The sequence below is a fragment of the Lissotriton vulgaris genome, chromosome 9, assembly GCF_964263255.1.
Source record: "Lissotriton vulgaris chromosome 9, aLisVul1.2, whole genome shotgun sequence".
Taxonomy (NCBI): Eukaryota; Metazoa; Chordata; class Amphibia; order Caudata; family Salamandridae; genus Lissotriton; species Lissotriton vulgaris.
The window spans coordinates 826,100,782-826,115,953 of NC_141697.1; positions in this window are offsets into that span (position 1 = coordinate 826,100,782).

The following is a 15,172-nucleotide window of genomic DNA, read 5'->3' on the forward strand; positions in this document are numbered from 1 at the left end:
AAACTGATAATTGTTGACAAATGAGGACCTTAGTCATGACACTATCTTTAAAAGAGCTCTCCAGAACTCTTGGATGATCCACAGAACCTATGGAAACTAAACCCATCATTTGCTAGGACCATCAATGAGTGTAAGGGAGATGAAGCTGTACCAACTTCTGGGAGAAGACATGTCAGGTGACAGCTACGTAGGAACTAGCAGGAGCAGGTGCAGCACAGAGGCAGTAAAATGGAATGCCTAACAAAAACAGACTCTGTTAAAGCATGTAAAAGTGCAAAGTGCATCCATCTCTCCCTTTGCATCTCCTCTAGCAAGGTCTAAAAGTCCTTTAGGAGAGGCTTCAATTCATATGAAGGATAAAGTACCCTCTGCTGTTCATTATACGAATATTGCAAGTCACCAAGAAGTTTCTTAACTGTATAACCTTTATAAGGTAATGAAACTCCGAATTGACTTGCAATATCCTTATTGTGTGCTTTATCCCATATAAGACACAGGGTCCTTCAGCAGGGATCGGGGGAGGGGGTGGAGGGTGCGGGTGTAAAAAAAAAATCACATTCTCGCTGTGTCCCTCCTCTGTAGACCCAGCGCTGGTCTGAACAGCAAGCACACCCAGTTTGATTGATCTAAGCGCCATGGTTCGACGCCCAGATGCTGACTGATAGTCTGGGCATGTTCTCCATGTAGGCTGTAATGCAGTCTGCGTGGAGAATGTGCAAAGTCTGCATGAATTTTTGGGCTGCCCAAGACTGCCAGCTAAACATTCATGTTCAGTTACACAGTGTGCTCACCACTCTCCTTGCTCCTGTAGTCAGAGCAGCCCTGCCCTGCCCTGAAAAGCTGCAGCAGCAGGAAAAAAAAAGGTTATTATCATTCAATTTGTCTTTTATTTCACTGCTAAAAAGTATTGGGGCGACGCTCCTCTTCCTTAGCCGAGGAGCTGCCACTGGCAGGTTGGACATGTGTCAGGCTAAGGCCCGGGTAAAGGAGCGGACAACTGAGTAAGCCATTGGTATGGATGCATCTGAGCAAGCATACGCTCATGATAGGGAGGCCTCTTCAGGTAGATGCTCATTAATGAATACTAGGAGTAGACAGGAGCAGTGGTGGCTGGCATGACTGGCAGGTGGCGGGGTGTGCGCGGGAGCCGCTAGATTGAACAGTGTCAAACAAAACAAAAAAAAGTGTATAAACGTACCTTGCAGACGGTGCAAAGTACTGTGTCTCTGCTCCTTGCTCCTGCTCTCCTCGTGGGACAGAAAGCCAGGAAGGAAGCTCCCCTGACCAATCAAACTGCTGCAGTGAAGCATTGTGATTGGTAAGCACCCAGGCTCCCCTGGCCAATCACAACACTGCATTGCAGTGTTGCGATTGGCTTTGAGCGTCCTGGTTCTACGCTCAACCAGGGAATGAAGGGCTGGGCTTTTCCTCCATGCAGGCCTGCATGGAGAACGGGGAAAGTGCGCATGACTGGTTTGGGCAGACCAAGAGGGCCGACCTACAGTCATTGCGCACTTAGGAGTGGGCAAACAACTCCTGGCCTGCTCCGTCAGCAGAGCAGACCCACCTATCACCCCGTCCGCAATGGAAACATAAAAATGATAATAACTCAAATTAATATCATTTGATATTTCCTTTCCTTTACACTGCTCAAAAGCAGTGGGGCGACGCTCCTCTGCCATAGCGGAGGAGCCACCCCTGGACAGTAGTGGGTTCGGAGGAAGGCATGATTCTGGGCTGCATGCTATAATTCATCAGTGCGCAATGAGTGAGCGCGTTGACTATTCAGCACGTTCAAGGTGGGCGGTCAGCAGTTTTAGCTTCAGCAGCTATCAAATACATCTCCCAGTCCTCGCCACCCATGCGGCTTTCATTGTTGATGTGCAGTACAGAAATATATCGAGTGTTGTCTTCACTGGCCTCTACTTAGGTTGTTATTCTTCTTCTCTTGAAGTCCATGTTGAAATGTGCCTGCATGTTCACTACTCAAACATATATGTGAGCAACTTGCGGAATGATAAATTGTATGTAAACGAGTGGCAGTTCATAAATTACTACTCTATGAATAGTGAAAGACTCCCCTAAAAAGCATGAAAAACTAAGTGTTATCATATTTTTTTTTTTTAGCAAGAAGACGATGCCTGGTTCCAAGAAGTTTCAAACTTATCTGAATGGGCATGGTGAACAGTACACCAGATTTGTAAGTGGTCTTTTTTAAAACACATTTGAAAGTGGTTTTTACATTGCTGTGCAAGAGTAGAAACAAGCAGGAGTGTAGCTGTTGAAATGTATATCACTTGCTCTTACTTACATTCTTACAATTATACTACAGACAGTTATGTAAAGCAATTTTATAAATATGTGTTTTCCTAGAAGAAAAGTCAAAATTAATATATATTGTATCATGGACTGGTTTAACTTACATTGCGGTATATCTATAATGCCCTGCAGAGTATCCCTTAAACCAAACAAATCCCTTATATTCCACTAGAAAACCTTGAATGTCTTGCAAGTTCCTAATTGATGAAAGGACCTATTTCTCAAAAAATGTACATGCCTATGTCCAATTATTTATCAATCATTAAGTGTTTTCACAAACCACAGAAAAAAACAATGGATAAGAGGCATTGTCAAAGTGAATGTGTTTCATCTGTGCACTTTTAGCTTTGCCAAGGTTTTGCGGATGCAGAACAACATTTGCAAAAGAACCCCAAAAAACGGCACACAGCATGATGAAGTATAGGCACACATAGTTCTTGTCTAGCTAGCCATTCTGGGCCTCATTTATGAGGTTTAGCCATAGGGCAGCGGCGCAGGCCTTACTGCAGCGCTGCCCTACCATAAAAGAAAAGGGAAGGAATGAGCTGTATCTATCAAATACCTGTCCTTTTCCCCTGCACCAGTGCACAATGTGCTGCAGTGTGCCACCACAGGCACCTTTGCACCAAGGGAAATCTTCCTGTACAAAAAAAATCACAAGATAAAGGAAAAATGAGGAGAGATAAATATATTTCACCTCGTTTTGCCTCCTTTACACCTCCATTGAGGAGGCATACGTTTTTGGCGCTGCCTCAGAGTTACGATTTCTTGTAAATATGGAGCAGGCGCCTGTGCCACAGAATGTCACAAAAAGTGACGTTCTGGTAGAGCAAGGGGCTTCATAATTGAGTCCTTCTGTCTTTTGGAGTCAGTATGATGGTGTATGCATGCACACGCACCTCCCCACATGTGCACACATTATGATATGGCAACCACTTTGATGTTTGTTGTTGTTTCTAAGTTATGATTTCTCTATGGCGGAAGACGTACATGTAAGCTAATTGGGAGAAAGGATGAGAAGGATGAGCCTGGTAGCAAATTAAAGGTGCTTGTCCCTCCTGAAAGGGTATAAAAAAAGAGGATTTTGTTCTCAAAAGAAACATGGATCAGTGGGGAAGATGTGGAGGAGCAGGGCATTTGGATGAAGAAATCAAAGAGAACTTCATTCTGCACTCTATCCGGCACCTTCTTGTTGCATTTTTCATTATTGGAGCAGCCATTTGTCTAGAGATAAAAAACACTACGATTACAATTATTGATTGCTCACCTTCCTTTGTGTGTTTGCTACATCAGCTATGCCTGAATACACATTTTTTGAATGACTCATCGGGCTATGCTGGGATTAGGTTGAAGCCTACCTGACAGCACAGTTGTCTGGTTTGCAACATCTTGGGGACTTTCAGAAAGCTTCCCTGAGAATGCATTCCACCCATTGCTTACCATTGGCTTTCTGGTTTGCAACTCACATTTTCTGGCTTTCTATTTGCTGACTTTATTTGTTTTATGTTGTCCGGGTTCAGTTAGTCCCTCCCATGGAGCTAAGCTTTTTCACACTACCTCTCCTTGCATTCTTCCATGAGTGCTCCTTTCATTAAACAGGTCTGTACATTTTGTTCTTATCCTATCATATTTGCTGTGCATTCAAAGATTGAGGACAAATATCAGGCAGGTCTTCCTATAGAGCTGGGTAGAGGAAATGAACTAAGCAAGTATTTCAGAATATATGAGAATTAGCAAGCACAAATGAAGCACATGATTTGTTAACTCTGAAGTATGTTCGAAACAAATACTTTAACCTCTTCCATGCTGATGACAAGCTCGGCTCGTCATGCAGCACGGTGGCGCTGTGCTGATGACGACTTGAGCTCGTCATGACCTCTGCGGAACCCCCACACAGGGATAATTCCCCCGCTGTGCTGGGCGTTCCATTGAGCGGGCGAAGCCATGACGAGCTCAGCTCGTCATCAGCACTGCGACACCGTGCTGCATTACGAGCCGAGCTCGTCATCAGCACTGCGGCGCCGCGCGTGGCCCCCTCCCCCGCGCTGCGGGGTAATTAGCCCGTGGCGATGGGGTTAATATGATGAAAGCAAATCAATACACTAGGGGCCCGATGTAGGTAATCCCAGATTACCGATTCTTAAATACCGAATCATACCGATTCAGTATTTAAGAACTGGCAATCAGGCTGTAGGTAATTTTACCGAATTAATTACCTAATCGGTATGATTCGGTAATTAATGAATCGGTATTTACCGATTCTGTAATTTCCATTGATTCCTGTGGGCCTTGAGGCCCATAGGAATCAATGTCAATTACAGAATCGGTAAATACCGATTCAGTAAAATTACCGAATTTGCAAGGGGGACAGGGTGTCACTTTGAAACCCTGTTGCACTCCTGATTCTGGCTTGTGTGCCATGTGGCACACATATATGCCATAAGGGCATGTATGTGTGGCACATGGCACAGGTGTACATGCACAGATGTGCATGTACACACGAATTTGTTATTTACCATGACATAGTATATCATGGTAAATAACAAATTCTGAAGGGCCGGTGGCACTGTTTTCAGTGCCACCTACATCACAAATTTGAGATTCGGTAAATTTACTGATTCGGTAATTTACAGAATAGGCCGAAATCGTCCGTTACCGACCGGTATTTGGTGACCTACATCTGGCACTAGGTGATGCCATTTCCACACATTATCGTTTGTGTGTCATATAGCTTTACGAGTAAAAGTGTTTGTCTGTGCAAATGTAATGGTCATTTCAATTGAAAATGTGTGCTCTCTGTAATTGCAGTGTGCTACCACACCATGCATACTTCACTCTACCCCAGTCCATTCTACTCTGTCCCACTCCACACCACTACATTCTACTATGCACCACTCTACTTTGCACAACACTACTGCACTCTGTGCCACTGCAATCTACTCCACTCTGTATCACTTCACTCTATGCCATTGCACTCTACTCTGCACCATTCCACTCTATGCCAATGCACTCTACCCCACTTTACCCCTTACAGGTTAGGCCACTCCACTTTACTCTGTGCAACTTCACTCTAAGCCACTCCACTCTGCAACACTGCACTCTACGCCACAGCACGCCAGTACACTCTATGCCAATCCACTATCTGCAGCTGTAATTTACTTTGCACCACTGCACTCTATGCCACTCTACTATACACCACTGCACTCTACATTGCACCACTTTACTGTACACCACTCACTCTAACCTCGACCACTCCACTCTACACCACTTAACTCTACTCTGAAACAATCTACGCTACGCCACTGCACTATATTTCACTCTATGTCACTCCACTCTATACCAATGCACTCTACGCCACTCTACTCTAAACCAGTGCACTCTATGCCACTGCACTCTGAGCCACTGCACTCTACGTAACTGCACTCTACTCTGCGCAACTCCACTCAATGCCACTTCACACCCCTCCACTGCACTCTTCGCCACTCTCCTCTAGTCTGCATCACTCAACACAGCTGCACTCTATGCCACTCTATTCTGCATCGCTCCACTCTACTATGCACCACTCCAATCTACACCACTAAATTATACAATGCTGCATTGTACGTCACTATACTCTGCAACACTCTACAGCAATGTACTCTACACCAGTCCACTCTACTCTACACCACTGCACTCAACTCTGCACACCTCTATTCTATGCCACTACACTCTGCGCCACTGCACTCTACACCACTCTGCTCTACCCCACTCTAAACTACTGCACTCTAGAACACCATAGTATTCAACACTACACACTTCTATGGCAATGCACTCTATGGCACTTCACGCTATGCCACTCTACTATGCATCACTCCTGTACACCACAGCATTCTGCAGGATTCCACTCTATGCCACTACACTCTATGCCACTGTACTATACACTGCTCTGCACCACTCTATGCTACTGCAATGTATGCCACTTTACTCTGCACCACTGCCCAATACACCACTGCATTCTATGCCACTGCATTCAACAATGCTGCATTGTATGCTGCATTGTACACTGCAAAATTCTACACTGCTGCACTGTACGCCACTCACTCTCCACCAGTCCACTCTATGCCACCTCGCTGTACTCCACTTTACCTGACTCCCCTCTCAGTCACTCACCCCATGACACTCTATTCTACTCTCCACCATTCCACTTTACGCCACTCCACACCACTCTCCTCTATGCCACTAACTTTTAGCCATGCTGAACAGCAGTCACGCTGTTTGTAGAACATGGCTAAAACACATGTGCAAAGCTAATAGCTCTTGCATAGGGAAGACTGATTGGCTTTCCCAATGCTTGCTTTTTATAGGGACCGTGCAGTGTTCAGTTAGTTGGGTAGTAGTTCGATCTACTGGGTATGGTGCTGAATATGTTTATTACTGTACGTGGCATGACTATTATTGGCAAAGCTTGATTTCAACATAATCTATGTATTTATTCCATTAGTAGTGTTCACTATACAGCCCTATAAAATGTGCTTCTAGATAACACAAATACTGGCATTCAGGCATACTAAACTACAGGTCGTATATCCAGTACCTTCATAATTACAAATTGTGAGCGGATTGAAAAGTATTATGAGGTTTTTTCATTCCAATGGCAGGTGACTCCAGTGGTTAAGTTGTACACCATGGTTTTCCAACTCTGGATTTAATACTTGACCAAAGAGTTATGCAATTCTGGGGGAAACTACCGTATTTAGAAATGTGTGCAATGCATATATTTTGTAATACAGTTTATAAACAAATCCCAACTACCCAAACATTATTGGGTGTCCTTCTATATTGTAATACTTGTTCTATAATGATGACGGGCACAGGCTGCATACTTTCTTCAGCTGAATTGTTTACTTAGGATGCTATACCCAAAATGATGTCTAAGCATTAGCAGTATGCTGCAGTGAGAAACATTTATCATTTCTGATACATGCTTCCACGGATTCTAACACGATCCTTTGCATCCACCGGCGCCAGGTGGCACTGCTTGCCTTCAGGAATGAAGTTATGCAGTTAGTTTCTCGATAAAGCAATGAAACATCTCAATAAAAGTGCCACCAGGGTGCATGGGCGTCCGCAGAAATGTTTCCAGGGGGAGGAAATGTTTTAACTTCATCACCATCCCCCTTGCACCCTTCTCCCCTCTGCCTTGCACCCTTCTCACCCTCCCCCTTGCACCCTTCTCCCCCTTCCACCCTTCTCCCCCTCCCCCTTGCACCCTAATCCACCTCTGCCTTGCACCCTTTTCTACCTTGCACCATTCTCCCCTCTGCCTTGCACCATTCTCCCCTCTGCATTGCACCCTTCTCCCCTCTGCCTTATACCCTTCTCCCCTCTGCCTCACACCCTTCTTCCCCTCCACCTTGCACCCTTCTCCCCTCCCCCTTGTACCCTACTCCACCTTCGCCTTCCACCCTTTTCTACCTTGCACCATTCTCCCCTCTGCCTTGCACCATTCTACCCTCTGCCTTGCACCCTTCTCCCCTCTGCCTTGCACCCTTCTCCCCTCTGCCTTGCACCCTTCTCCTCTCTGCCTTGCACCATTCTCCCATTCTCCCCTTCTGCCTTGCACCCTTCTCCCCCTACGCCTTGCACCCTTCTCCCCCTCCGCCTTGCACCCTTCTCCCCCTCTGCCTTGCACCCTTATCCCCCTCTGTCTTGCACCCTTCTCCCCCTCCGCCTTGCACCCTTCTCCCCTTCTACCTTTCACCCTTCTCCGCTTTGCACCCTTATTCCCCTCCGCCTTGCACCCTTCTCCCCCTCCGCCTTGCACCCCTCTCTACCTTGAACCCATATCCCTATTTGCCTTGCACCCTTCTCTGCCTTGCACCCTTCTACCCCTTGCCCCCTTCTCCCCTCTGCCTTGCACCCTTCTCATCCTCCCCCTTGCGCCCTTCTCCCCCTCCACCCTGCACCCTTCTCCCCCTTGTACCCTACTCCACCTCCGCCTTGCACCCTTTTCTACCTTGCACCATTCTCCCCTATGCCTCGCACCCTTCTCCCCTCTGCCTTGCACCGTTCTCCTCTCTGCCTTGAACCCTTCTCCTCCTCCCCCTTGCACCCTTTGCCCACTCCGACTTGCACCCTTCTCTACCTTGCACCCTTCTCCCCTCTGCCTTGCACACTTCTCACCCTCTGCCTTGCACCCTTCTTGCCCTCCCCCTTGCACCCTTCTCACCCTCCCCCTTGCACCCTTCTCCCCCTCCGCCTCGCATCCTTCTCCCCCTCCCCCTTGTACCCTTCTTCACCTCCGCCTTGCACCATTCTCCCCTCTGCCTTGCACCCTTCTCCCCTCTGCCTTGCACACTTCTCACCCTCTGCCTTGCACCCTTCTTGCCCACCCCCTTGCACCCTTCTCACCCTACCCCTTGCACCCTTCTCCCCCTCCGCCTCGCATCCTTCTCCCCCTCCCCCTTGTACCCTTCTTCACCTCCGCCTTGCACCATTCTCCCCTCTGCCTTGCACCCTTTTCCCCTCTGCCTTGCACCCTTCTCCCCTCTGCCTTGCACCCTTCTCCTCTCTGCACCCTTCTCTCTGCCATGCACCCTTCTCCCACTCCCCGTTGCACCCTTCAACCCCTCCGACTTGCACCCATCTCTCCCTTGCACCCTTCTCCCCTCTGCCTTGCACCCTCTTGCCCTCTGCTTGCACCCTTCTTCCCCTCCCCCTTGCACCCTTCCACCCTCTGCTTTGCACCCTTCTCACCCTCCCCTTGCACTCTTCTCCCTCATACACCCTTCTACCCCTCCCCCTTGTGCCCTTCTCCACCTCCGCCTTGCACCCTTTTCTACCTTGCACAATTCCCCCCTCTGCCTTGCACCCTTCTCCCCTCTGCCTTGCACCCTTCTCCCCTCTGCCTTGCACCCTTCTCCTCTCTGTCTTGCACCCTTCTCTCTGCCGTGCGCCCTTCTCCCCCTCCCCGTTGCACCCTTTTCCCCCTCCGACTTGCACCCATCTCTCCCTTGCACCCTTCTCCCCTCTGCCTTGCACCCTTCTTGCCCTCTGCCTTGCACCCTTCTTGCCCTCCCCCTTGCACCCTTCCACCCTCTGCTTTGCACCCTTCTCACCCTCCCCTTGCACTCGTCTCCCCCTTGCACCCTTCTCCCCCTCCCCCTTGTACCCTTATCCACCTCTGCCTTGCACCCTTTTCTACCTTGCACCATTCTCCCTTCTGCATTGCACCATTCTCCCCTCTGCCTTGCACCTTTCTCTCCTCTGCCTTGCACCCTTCTCTTCTCTGCCTTGCACCCTTCTCCCCTCTGCCTTGAACCCTTCTCCACTCTGCCTTTCACCCTTCTTCCCTCTGCCTTGCACCCTTCTCGCCCTCCCCTTGCAACCTTCTCCCCCTCCCTCTTGTAGCCTTATCCACCTCCACCGTGCACCCTTCTCCCCCTCCGCATTGCACCCTTCTCCCCCTCCCCCTTGTACCCTTCTCCACCTCCGCCTTACACCCTTTTCTACCTTGTACCATTCTTCCCTCTGTCTTGCACCATTCTCCCCTCTGCCTTGCACCCTTTTCTACCTTGCACCATTCTCCCCTCTGCCTTGCACTATTCTCCCCTCTGCCTTGCACCCTTCTTGCCCTCAAGCTTGCACCATTCTCTCCTCTGCCATGCACCCTTCTCGCCCTCCCCCATGCACCCTTCTCCCCCTCCCCCTTGCACCCTTCTCCCCCTTGTACCCTTATCCACCTCCGCCTTCCACCCTTTTCTACCTTGCACCATTCTCCCCTCTGCCTTGCACCATTCTCCCCTCTGCCTTGCACCCTTCTCCCATCTGCCTTGCACCCTTCGCCCCTCTGCCTTGCACCCTTCTCCTCTCTGCCTAGCACCCTTCTCCCCCTCCGCCTTGCACCCTTCTCCCCCTCCCCGTTGCACCCTTTTCTGTAAAAAGGTTTCTGAAGCAACCAATAAACAAAGATCCTTAAGTATTGCCCGGCGGTGTCGCCTCTTTAACCCACAAAATATTAATCAATGAAGAGGCAGGCGCTGGAGACTGGAAGGCAGGAAACAAGGGTTTATTCTCTCCGGAGGAGAACACATCAGTTCGGACAGCAAGTATCGTCACGAGGTGCTCTAGCCGCATCTCTGAGGCTTGGCCTCTTATACACAAGTTTATGATCTTTATTGCATGTAACACATTCTGGCAATGCTTTGAAGTATGAAAGGACATCCTCGGAATCTCCCCTTCAGGCCCGTTCCCGCACACATTTACAGTTGAAGTCCCCACCCCGGTCACAACAGGTGGTGATTATCGCGCAGCTGGACATTCCGCCAATTCACGGAATGTGTGGGGTTGATCGGATCTCATAGGGTGGGGGCTTTGATCAATTCGAGGGTCCTTTAATGGGGGAAGCTTCCTACTGTACGGGGGGGCAATAAACAGTATCCGCAGGGGCAGGTGGCGGCCTGGGAACGAGGAAGACAAACGGGCACACAGGAAAAGGGGGTTTGTATCAAAGGACCTGGGACCATGAAAGGAATGAAGGGAGGTGTCGTGCTGGGAACAGGATGGGATTCCGAGGCAGAGCTGCGCTGAAGAGGGGTTTATGACCCAAGGCATGTGAGAGCGGGGGGTTGTCAGCGTGCGGGGGGATGCCTGTGAGGTTAGGAGAGAGAGAGAGAGAGACGCGCTGGCTATCAGCGAGGGGCAGGGAGGCCATGGTGCTCAAAATGGCTGCCGCTTACGTGCACGAATGGGCTCAAAAAGAGCAAGATGGCGCCGATAATGTTGACGTTTGCAGCCTAACTTTTAACAGTCCTCCCTTTTCAACATATCTAGCCAACTTGCCTACTCAATGTCAATCTTCATCAAATTCCTAACCTCGGCATCATATAATGCTCCCATGCGTTCGTTTCCAAAGTCCACAGTCTTAGGGCAAATACAATTTGTACATAATGAACACAGAGGTGGCAGACATTGAATTCCTAAGCATAGACCGCATATTACAACTACAGGAATCAGGATAATGGTGAACAGTCTCCAGCCCCAGTTCTTAACGGTGTTCCAGAACCAACCACCAAGCGACCATTCTTCCTGTTCCTGGTGGACTTCTGAAGAGAGTCTGTGAAGATGTTCGATGGCTTTGTACACTGAGGGTGAGTTGTCCGGTATGTATGTACAGCAGCTGGACCCAATAATGCGGCATGCTCCACCACGGTCCGCAAGAACCACATCTAGGACAAGGCGGTTCTGGAGGGCCACCAAGCGGACCGCTTGAAGCTCGGCGGTGTTGTTAGCAAGGATACCAGCTGTGATGTTCATTGTTGTCTCAACTGCCTGAGTCAGATGTCGGATGGCACGGCTGTTTGCCATCGGGCCCCAGAGTGGAACAAGTCCCTTCATAGCATCGAGGAACTGCGCTCCTGTTGAGTCGGCTTGTTCAATGTCCTTGGCTCGTTTTTGTCTATGATGATTCGCTGGAGCCACATAAGTCGGAGGAAGGATGAAGGAGATGAAACAAGTGCCCCCCCAGCCTTTGGGGAGCCAGGTGTAAGCCTTTGTGCCGCAGACGAAATACATGTTTGGGGACGACACAAAGGAAGGTGGATCAGTGGAGTCCAAAGTTCTGGTAAAACGGCAAGCACTGCGGCCTACCAGCTGTGTCCCAAGCCCTTCTATGCACATGTGGCCTGTGACGTTGATGACTGACAGGGCCACAGTCAGAGTGGCAGCCGTTCGTTTCCGCAGGTAGGAGAAGGTGGGTCTGGTTGGATTGTTGAACACCTGCATTTCAATTCGTTCTTTAGCAGGGATGTCCATGTGGATTGAGTCGTTGGAGGTCTGCGGGCAGAAGTGTGTCTTTGTTTTGTTTCGCCAGACTCCGTGGAAGAAATGCGTTGCGGTTTTGTTGGAGGTGGCATTGTCCTTATAGCTTTCTTGCAGGAGGATCAGCCAGGCAAGGCAGGAGCCATGAACTGAGAAGGGTGAAGGGATGAATGGTATCGAGTGTCCAGTGGCGTGGGGTAGCAACCCACAGATCCAACAGTTGGTGGCATTGGTGGCGAGATTGTGCTGGTGAAGTAGCTGTACGAAAGAGTTATTCCAAAACTCCTTTCACCTCTCTCTGAGTTGAGGAGAGAGCGAAATCAGATAATGTTCCTTCATGGTGGTAGGCTGAGCAGTGGTCAGGAATGTTTCGTGAGCAGGTGCATTTTCTTCCATAATCCAGAGTGTGGTCATGAGGAGAAAGCAGAAAAGGATTGTGATGAAGAGTGCAATTGTCTTTGAGCTGTGGAGTCTGTCTGTTCTTGGGTTTCTGTAGTGGGTATTTCCTGTTGCTTCCATCATCTTCTTATTTGGCGCTTCCATCATCTTCTTATCTGGCGCTTCCATCATCTTCAAGGTGCTCGGTAGCGGGCAGAACCACAGACTTCGTTTAGCTTCTCTCCGGGTGACCCTTGGTGGTGTTTAGGTCACCGTTCTGAGATTTAACTTAGTCCGTGGTCTACTTAGCCGAAGCTCCCTCCTTTCGACGCAGGAAATACCCTTCTCTGGATGGCACAGTGGGATCAGAGAATTTTGAAAGTTCAAGTGCTTCGGTATCAGGATAGCAGGTTAGTGACGGTCGGTCCTTGTTCAGGAGCTCTTCTTGGTTGTCGATGTTTTCTGTCGTGGCCAGGGTCGAGGAGACCTTCTTACAGTGGTGTGCATGCAGCCAGTGCCGTTTCCCCTCCACACGAAGAGCCGTCCGGGTGGTGATTAACACTTGCCAGGGGCCCGTCCACCGGGGTTCCAAACTCTTCGACCGCTGAAAGTTTCGGATCAGCACGAAATCTCCAGGTTGGATGGCGTGACCCGGACCCCTGGAAGCATCGGGGATGGCCTGCTGCACCTGCTGATGAATGACAGACAGAGTTTCAGTCAATTTATACAGATAATCAGACATTAGGACGTCCGGGACGTCATGAATGGAAGTTGGTTTCGGTGCAGACCAGACACTCATGGGTCGACCGAAAACGACCTCATAAGGTGTCAAGTGATGTTTGGTGGGGGTGGAATGCATCGATAGCAATGCCAGTGGGAGGGCGTCTGGCCATTTCAGACCCGTGGTAGCCACTATCTTGGCCAGTTTAAGCTTTAGTGTGGCGTTGTGTCGCTCAACAAGTCCAGCAGACTGGGGGTGGAAGACTGCGTGGAACTTCTGCTTGATGCCCAGCCCCTTTAAGATGAGCTGGATGACTTCGGCTATGAAGTGGGGGCCATTGTCGCTCCATAAAATACGACAAAGGACGTAACGGGGGAAAAACTCCTTTAACAGTACTTTTGCAGTGGCCATAGCAGTGTTGTCACGGGTTGGGTATGCTTCCACCCATTTGCTAAATGTGCATACCACAACAAGTACATATTTCAGGCCTTGGCATCTGTCTAGCTGGATGTAGTCCATCTGCAGGACTTCAAACGGGTGATTTGGGACCCCAAACCCTCCCCGGGGTACTACAGTTCCTTTCCCGGGGTTGTGTTGCAGGCATATCAAGCATTGTTGGACCAGACGTTTGGCGGAGTCTGTGATTTTATCATTGTGCCAAACTCTGGAGACAAGTTCAATCCTGGGGGCTGATCCTATGTGGGCAGGGGAGTGTGCCATAGTCAGTATGGGAATCAGGTACGAGTCAGGTAGCAACCATTTGTTTGTGTCTTTTGTCCGCCAGCAGCCTTCGTCATCTTTTAATCCCACCCGTGTCCATTCAGTCAGTTCGTGTTGTGTGCTAGCCATTTGAATGTCTCTAATAGTGTCCCTAGCGTCAGTCCATTTTTCTGCTTGTGACCTGGTCACGTACATATGTGTTGTCGTCCTATTTTCAGCTGTCGTTCGGGCAGTGATGTCGGCTAGTGCATTTCCCTGTCCAATAATGTCTGTCACCTTTTTGTGTGCCTGGCATTTGACGACTGCAAGCTTTTTGGGGAGAAGGACAGCTTTGATCAAGGCGGAGACTAGATCCCCGTGCAAAATGGGGGTGCCGTGTGAGGTCAAGAATCCCCTTTCCCTCCAAAGGAGCCCAAAATGGTGAACCACACTGAAGGCGTACTGGCTGTCGGTGTAAATGTTCGCTGTGGTTCCTGCTGCTAGAATGCAGGCTCGTGTCAGGGCAATCAGTTCCGCTGCCTGGGCAGATCGTTGCGTGATGCGGGCTGTCTCGACTACAGTTCGAGCTGTGGTGACTGCATAGGCAGCTGAAGTGGTGCCATCGGGGAGTTTGATGCAAGAACCGTCCACCCACAGCTCTCCGTCAGGGGTAGGAAAAGCCGTGTCTCTGAGGTCAACCCTACTTCTAGTCTGTTCGTCCGTAAGAGTCACGCAGTCATGTACAGGGTGCACATTGGGATCGTTCTCTGGTAAGGGTAACAGAGTTGCCGGGTTCAGTGTGGTGCATCTTTTCAGGGTGATATGGGGTGCAAGCAAAGTCAGTTCGTATCCAGTCAGTCGTGCACTCGTCAGGTGTTGCGTCTTGGTTTGGTTCAGGTTCAGGAGGGTGTCAACTGCATGGGGTACCAGTACCGTGAGGGAATTCGAGAGCACGATCCCCTCACTCTGTCGGATAGAGATTGCAGCGGCAGCTACAGCTCGAAGACAGGCAGGCAAGGCTCTGGCTACAGGGTCAAGAGTGGCAGAGAAGTAAGCGCACGGTCGTTGCTTTGGGCCAATGGACTGGGTCAGGACAGATAAAGCGCACCCCTCCCTTTCGTGAGTGTAAAGGGAGAAGGGCTTTGTGTAATCGGGGGTACCTAGGACAGGGGCCGAACAAAGGGCATCTCGTAGTTCCGTGAAGGAGGTTTGACATTCAGGGGTCCAAGGGAGTGGGAAGGGGACGTCTTTAGCTAG